Raw genomic sequence first — 8,064 nt, 5'->3', positions numbered from 1 at the left:
CTCTCGGAGCGGTCAATTCCACTCAAGTTGTGAGCATCATAGTGTTCTTTCATTCGCCCCCAATACGCGTCTCTACTTTGATCACCTCCAATGGATGGATCCCTCGACACTTGCAAATAAGTATGGCATAGTAACTTGTCATCATTGGTTGAGTAATTGCCCGCTCTTCCTTTCGGCGCCTCGACAATTCCCTCACCCTCCTCGTCCACCTCAAACTCATGGTCTTGGAAATGGATGTCATTGGTTCGAGACCAATGCGAATTGTTGGACCCAACACCCATAGTGGACATGTATGCATCATCGTTGAGACTACAAAGTTTTTTGAACAATGCAAATAAGCTATCTATATGTGATGATGATGCATTGAAAAAATAAGAAGAAAAGAAAAGTTGGAAATTTTTTCACCTTGGGGGCATTTTATCGAACACGTGGTGCGTGTCGGCGGCCGGCTCAACGAGTGAGCTCGCCGGCGCTTCGGAAGCCGCCGCGGCCGTCGAACGCCCTGCAAGCTTTTTTCCCCTCGCCTTTGTGATGCCGGAGCCGTCCGCCGCCTTGTTCTTCTTCGCAGATGTTTTGTCCTTCTTCGTCCGCGCCGCATTGGGTATCTTCTTCGACGGTGCGGCGGCGGCACGGGACGGCGCCGGCGCGACGCCACCCGGCGCCGTGGTCATCCGCGGCGGCAAGAAGAGGCTGCGCGCGAGGCCGACGCTCGGCGAAGCTCCGGCGGTGGCGACGACAGCGCTCGCCGCGCTAGGGTTTCCGGCGGCGGCGGCTGCGGCGGGGTCGCAGCTGTACAGCGGGGTGAGCGGGGCGCCGGTGTGCGCGTCCATGGGTGGGTGGCAGGGCGCCGGCGCCGGCGCGCGCAGGGCGTAGGACGAGGAGAGGAGAGAGTGCGGCGCAAGCGCTCGAGTGTGCCGCGCGCTGTAGCTGGCGCCCCAAATACACCACGCGGCTAAGTGTTTTTGTCCGCGCGCCCAACCCGTTATAGCACGCGCGCCGTTTTTGCGCGCCCGCTGGAGCGACCCGCCGCGTTGCGCGCGCGCTAAAACGGCATAATTTGCGGCGCGGCGCTAGTTTAGCGCGGCTGTTGGAGATGCTCTTAGCGTGTGAATCGGGGTGTGGACTGTGGAGCGCCAGCAAGGCCGCAGATTTCATCTAGCTCAGCCCGACGTGTCAGCTAGCTAGCGTGCAGATTTTTCCTCGAGAAATGCTAGCGTGCACACATGCATGTCGACCGGTTTTCCTGTTTTGATTGAATTAATTAAAGAATGATTTGTTCATGGACAGGTAAATATCTCCGAGTCCGTTCGAGAAATACTAGCGTGCACATACATGTTCGACAAATTGATTATACTTACGGTTACTCGGTAATGCTTTTAGTTTGCTAGAACTTTTTATGCTTGAAAGAAACTTACGTAAGATGCTATATGGATTAACTTTCTTAACGATTACAGCACCGGCGGTTGCAGGACATGCTTTCTATCTGCAGTTCTCCAACTAAAATTCATTTTATTTCAAACTTTGTAAACATTTCATTCATATTTGTGAACTTATTCTATATTTATTTGTAGTCCGCCAAGAAAAAATAATGTAGTGATCAAATGTGCATATCTACTACTGCTTCGAGTTTCTTTTCCTTAAAGTTCTGATAGTATATGTGTATATTTTTTGACCTATTTTTTCACTATTAAAATTATAGTTACATTTCTCAAAGTAAGTAACTGTTAAATTTTGTGTGAAACATATAGATCTTATTAAATTTGGATTCATGATAATTTAGTTACCCTCTCTGGGTTAATCGGAGGGGTACATGAATTATTATACTCTCAAAGAGTGTAACAATCACAATGTATGTTTCTCCTCCTCAAAGACTATTTCATGCATCATTACTCTTCCATCCAATGACAGTGTTGCGGCTGCGGCCATCGGCACGTTGTGAGCATAGCTCAATACCGCCTCTAGGCCTCTCCCTCATGTGAAAGGCAAGCTCGTACCTCAACCTAAAGCATAGCTTAAGTGATAATTCAACATGTGGCAACACAAAGGCATATTCGTCTTATAGAGAATGAGACAGAGAGAAGAGAGAATGAGGGTAACCTATTTCTGACGTTTGTTAGAATTGGATATAAGAAGTGCCCTGCATATATATATATATATATATATATATATATATATATATATATATATATATATATATATATATATAGAGAGAGAGAGAGAGAGAGAGAGAGAGAGGGGTATAGATATGATACAAGAAACTAGGTATTTCACGTGTGCCAATTACTTCAACACAACAAAAGGACCACACAAATCTTGATAAAAAACAAATAGACATATAAGATTATGTTTTGGTTATAAAGCATATATTTTGTGACATTGGTTAAATCGATAAAATAGGTATGTACCCATGATTGATCGATTCAATTGTGCTATCAAAGATAAGCAATTAATTACTATTATTTTGTTATCGACCGTGAATTTTGTGCCATTGATTAAACTTTTATGGCTCACTCACAACAATGCAAGCATGTCATGACATGTACTAAAGTGCTCGCCTTAAAATATGAATGTCATCTAAGGGCTTCTGTGAATCTTGGTAGGAGTTTACCAAGTTGGTGTCTTGATCATATATTTGCTCGGAGATCTCCAATGACATGCAATACTTGCTTGAAATATCTGGGAATTGTCTCACAGGAACTTCTGCATGTGTTGTTTGCTCTGAGATCTCCAATGACATACAATACTTGCTTGAAATATCTAGGAATTGTCTCACGGGAACTTCTGAATGTGTTGTGAACAACTTTGAACCTTTGATGATGCCCCCACAACATGAAGGAATATTGCTACGTGCTCTTGCACGCTGGTGTGAATTGCTATCTTCTAGTAATTATGTGCATAAACATCTCCACTAGCATGACAAAAGATGTTATTCGCGTTTGAATCATGCTCACAACCTCTATGTCGTTAATGTTGTAGATGTAATTCGACATCCTCTCCATATCTCGGGCTAACAATGAACCATAACATATCACATGCTTATCATCACGAGAAAACCGCTCGCTCGTGGACCAACATGACTCAGACCTGGATCACAGCTATGGGTTTTGCTGCCTGAACAACCTGCTTTATTTGTCCATCCTAGTGAAATGATGTTGCAGTAAATAGTGGCAGAGCATGAACCAAATCAAGCGGTCAAAAGAGGTAGAGAGATTAGAGAGGCCAAAAGATTAGCAGGGATTTTAGGCTTACGAGGAGCTTAGGGCATCTCCAATGCGGACCATCAAATCGTTTGGACCGCATGGTTCAGACGTGTTTTCTATCCAACGCAGTCTTGTATCTGTTCGCTGGTCGGTCCAGACGCACTTTTTCCTGTAAACCGAAAGCAAACTGGGGAGCGCTTTGAGATCGTCCGGTCCGCTGCGACGCACGCCTCTGACAACGTGACTGAGGGAGTCCTGGATTAGGGGGTATCCGGACAGCTAGACTATATCCTTTGGCTGGACTATTGGACTATGAAGATACAAGATTGAAGACTTCGTCCCGTGTCCGGATGGGACTCTCCTTGGCGTGGAAGGCAAGCTTGGCAATACGAATATGTAGATCTCCTTCCTTGTAACCGACTCTGTGTAACCCTAGCCCCCTCCGGTTTCTATATAAACTGGAGGGTTTAGTCCGTAGGACGAACAACAACAATCATACCATAGGCTAGCTTTCAGGGTTTAGCCTCTTCGATCTCGTGGTAGATCAACTCTTGTACTACTCATATTATCAAGAAAAATCAAGCAGGACGTAGGGTTTTACCTCCATCAAGAGGGCCCGAACCTGGGTAAACATCGTGTCCCCTGCCTCCTGTTACCATCCGCCTAGATGCACAGTTCGGGACCCCCTACCCGAGATCCGCCGGTTTTGACACCGACATTGGTGCTTTCATTGAGAGTTCCTCTGTGTCGTCATCATTAGGCTTGATGGATCCTTCAATCATCGGTAGCGATGCAGTCCAGGGCAAGACTTTTCTCCCCGGACAGATCTTTGTATTCGGCGGCTTCGCACTGCGGGCCAACTCGCTTGGCCATCTGGAGCAGGTCGAGAGTTACGCCCCTGGCCACCAGGTCAGATTTGGAAGCTTAAACTACACGGCCGATATCCGCGGAGACTTGATCTTCGACGGATTCGAGCCCCTGCCGAGTGCGCCACACGGTCACGATGAGCATGATTTAGCTCTACCATCAGACAGTGTTCAGGAGATCGCACCGGCAACCGCTCCGACCTCAATTCGGAGCCAATCGCGCCATCCATGGATGGGTGGATAGACCTCGCCACGGAGGCCGCATCCTCAGCGGCGATCAAGCCGAGTATTGACCTTACCCTTCACGGGAGCCATGATGCCGAACTGCCGGATTCTTCCCTGGCCACGGACTCCAAACCGCTTGCGCCTGTGCCTATCGAATCTGACTGGGCGCCGATCATGGAGTTCACCTCCGCGGATATCTTTCAGCACTCGCCCTTCAATGACATACTGAACTCATTAAGGTCTCTCTCCTTGTCAGGAGAGTCCTGGCCGAACTATGTCCGGCAGGATTGGGATGCGGATGACGAAGAAATTCGCCACCCACCCACCACCCACTTAGTAGCCACTGCCGACGATTTGACCGACACGCTTGACTTCGACTCCGAAGACATCGACGGTATGGACGACGATGCGGGAGACGAACAGGAACCACTGCCCACAGGGCACTGGACAGCCACCTCATCATATGATATATACATGGTGGACACACCCAAAGAAGGCAATGGCGACGGGACAGCGGAGGATGACCCCTCCAAGAAGCAACCCAAGCGCCGATGTCAGCGGCGCCGCTCTAAGTCTCGCCAAAGCAAAAGCGGTGATACCGGCACAGGAGATAATAGCACTCCGGACAGTGCCGAAGATGACAACAATCCCCTCCGGGAAGATTTAGAGCAGGAGGATGGAGAAGACAGCCCTCCCGAGAGAGCGGCAGATGGAGAGGCGGAGGATGATAGTTACATGCCTCCCTCCGAAGGCGAGGCAAGCCTCGACGATGGCGAATTTGTCGTGCCTGAGGATCCCGTCGAGCAAGAGCTCTTCAAGCGCCGGCTTATAGCCATGACAAATAGCCTTAAGAAAAAGCAACAGCAGCTTCAAGCTGATCAAGATTTGCTAGCTGACATATGGACTGAAGTCCTTGCGGCCGAGGAATATGAACTCGAACGCCCCTCCAAGAGTTACCCAAAGCGATGGTTGCTACCTTGACTGGAGGAGGAAGCATTAAAACCTACATGTCCAGCGTATGACGCGGCTGATCGGCCACCTCGTGGCCGCGACAGAGAGGCATTTCAGCCAAAAGCTCAGCCCGCACCCTGACGCCACTCAAATAAAAATGTCAAGGCACGGGGAAACGCGCTAGACCTGCGAGACGTATTGGAGGACAAAGCAAAACACGCAAGATCGATCTACGGATCATGAGGGCGTGCCACTATGCGAGACGATAACCGTCACGCCGGATACAGTAAAAGTAAATTCGGCCGGGCCGAACATAGCAGACAAGACTCATTTGAGCTGCGTCGCGACATAGCCCATTACAGAGGCGCCGCACACCCCCTATGCTTCACAGACAAAGTAAAGGATCACCAAATCCTAGAGGGTTTCAATCCCATAAATATCGAATCATACGACGACACAACAGATCCCGCGGTATGGATCGAGGACTTCCTCCTGCACATCCACATGGCCCGCGGTGACGATCTACACGCCATCAAATACCTCCCACTCAAGCTCAAAGGACCAGCTCGTCTTTGGCTCAATAGCCTGCCAGCAGAATCCATTGGCTGTTGGGAAGATTTGGAAGCCGCATTCCTCGACAACTTCCAGGGCACTTATGTGCGACCACCAGATGCCGATGAATTGAGCCACATAATTCAGCAGCCAGAGGAATCGGCCAGGCAATTCTGGACACGGTTCCTGACAAAGAAAAATCAAATCGTCGACTGTTTGGATGCAGAGGACCTAGCAGCTTTTAAGCACAACATCCACGACGAGTGGCTCGCCCGGCACCTTGGCCAGGAAAAGCCGAAATCTATGGCAGCCTCACAACACTCATGACCCGCTTTTGCGCGGGAGAGGACAGCTGGCTGGCTCGCAGCAATAATACATCAAAGAACCATGGTACTTCGGATACCAAGGATGGGAATGGAAGGTCACGTCGCAACAAACACAAGCGCCGCATCAACAACGACAATACCGAGGATACAGCAGTCAATGCCGGATTCAGGGGCTCTAAACCCGGTCAGCGGAAAAAGCCATTCAAAAGAAGCACCCCCGGCCTCTCCAGTTTGGACCGTATACTCGATCGCTCATGTCAAATACACGGCACCCCCGACAAGCCAGCCAACCACACCAACAGGGAATGTTGGGTGTTCAAGCAGGCCAGCAAGTTAAATACGGAAACAAAGATAAGGGGTCACATAGCGATGACGAGGAGGAGCCCCGGCCGCCGAACACCGAAGGATAGAAGAGGTTCCCCCCACAAGTGCGGACGGTGAACATGATATACGCAACCCACATCCCCAAGAGGGAGCGGAAGCGTGCGTTAAGGGACGTATATGCGTTGGAGCCAGTCGCCCCAAAGTTCAACCCATGGTCCTCCTGTCCGATCACCTTCGATCGCAGGGACCATCCCACTAGTATCCATCATGGCGGATTCGCCGCACTGGTCCTAGACCCAATCATCGACGGATTTCACCTCACTCAAGTCCTTATGGATGGCGGCAGCAGCCTGAACCGGCTTTATCAGGACACAGTGCGCAAAATGGGTATAGACCCCTCAAGGATCAAACCCACAAAAACGACCTTCAAAGGCGTCATACCAGCTGTAGAGGCCCATTGCATAGGCTCAGTCACACTGGAAGTGGTCTTCGGATCCCCGGATAACTTCCGAAGCGAGGAGTTAATCTTCGATATAGTCCCGTTCCGCAGTGGCTATCATGCACTGCTCGGGCGAACCGTATTTGCGTGATTCAATGCGGTACCGCATTATGCATACCTCAAGCTCAAGATGCCAGGACCTCGGGGGGTCATCACAGTCAATGGAAACACAGAGCGCTCTCTCTGCACGGAGGAGCACACTACGGCCCTCATAGCAGAAGCACAAAGCAGCCTCTTCAAGCAATCCACCAGTTTGGTGATTAAACGCCCGGACACCGTCAAGCGCTCCCGGAGTAATCTGCAACAAGACCGCCTGGCACGCTCTGAGCTCGCATAGCAATGCGACCCCCATCCCAGTCCCCGCCAAACGGCGAAATTCGTGCCACGCGTACATAATTACGCATTGAAAATACCATGGGCATAGATGGGGGGCACGACTACGGCACGCCCCAAAACGCAACTCAACCGCACTAGGGGCTTCCCACCTTATTATTTTTCTCTCTTTCAAGACTTTACTCTCTGGAAACCCCGTCCGGCAGTACGATTGCCCGACACACGATACAACAACCAAGGAGGTAGAAAGCTATGTCGCATCATGGAATTCCCAGGCGGTCTCTGATAACGAGTGAAATACCTGCTTTAAATACCATTCCTCAGCTTTCCCTTGGAGGGGACATGTCAAATAGTCCTACTTTTTGCTTATCGCACTACTTGTATCATTCTGCTTCAACGCACCTTTTTGAGCAAACAATGCATAGCACTAGACTATTACCGCATTCTCTATTCTTTTATATATATATATATATGTTCATTCATGACATTCAACACCCGTACACTTTGGTACGACCAATACGCCAGGGGCTTAAGCATACCCCATAATACGGCGTGAGAAGTCCGAACACTTTTGATAGTGCAGTACCACGAACTTATAGCATCATATGCATCAGCTCCGAATCATGTCTTGGGTCAATAGTTGGGTTTGCCTGGCTCCCATGTTGTGGTACCTTACGTTCCGCTATATCGGCTAAGGTAGCACTGGGAGAACTACTGCGATTGTGCCCCGGTTCATCTGGGCAAGCACCTCAGTAGAGAAAGCTAAAACTGACTGTCATGATAAGGCG

At 49.5% G+C, this 8,064-nt stretch overlaps 1 pseudogene; it reads right to left on the bottom strand.

Moving 5' to 3' along the window:
- Positions 1 to 401: 401 nt before the first annotated feature.
- On the bottom strand, positions 402 to 1,155 carry LOC147978681 (uncharacterized; annotated as a pseudogene).
- Between the last annotated feature and the right edge of the window lie 6,909 nt (positions 1,156 to 8,064).

This window comes from Triticum urartu, chromosome 3A, assembly GCF_056163025.1.
Source record: "Triticum urartu cultivar PI428250 chromosome 3A, HENAU_Tu73, whole genome shotgun sequence".
Classification (NCBI taxonomy): domain Eukaryota; kingdom Viridiplantae; phylum Streptophyta; class Magnoliopsida; order Poales; family Poaceae; genus Triticum; species Triticum urartu.
This window is presented reverse-complemented; position numbering and strand designations above follow the sequence as displayed.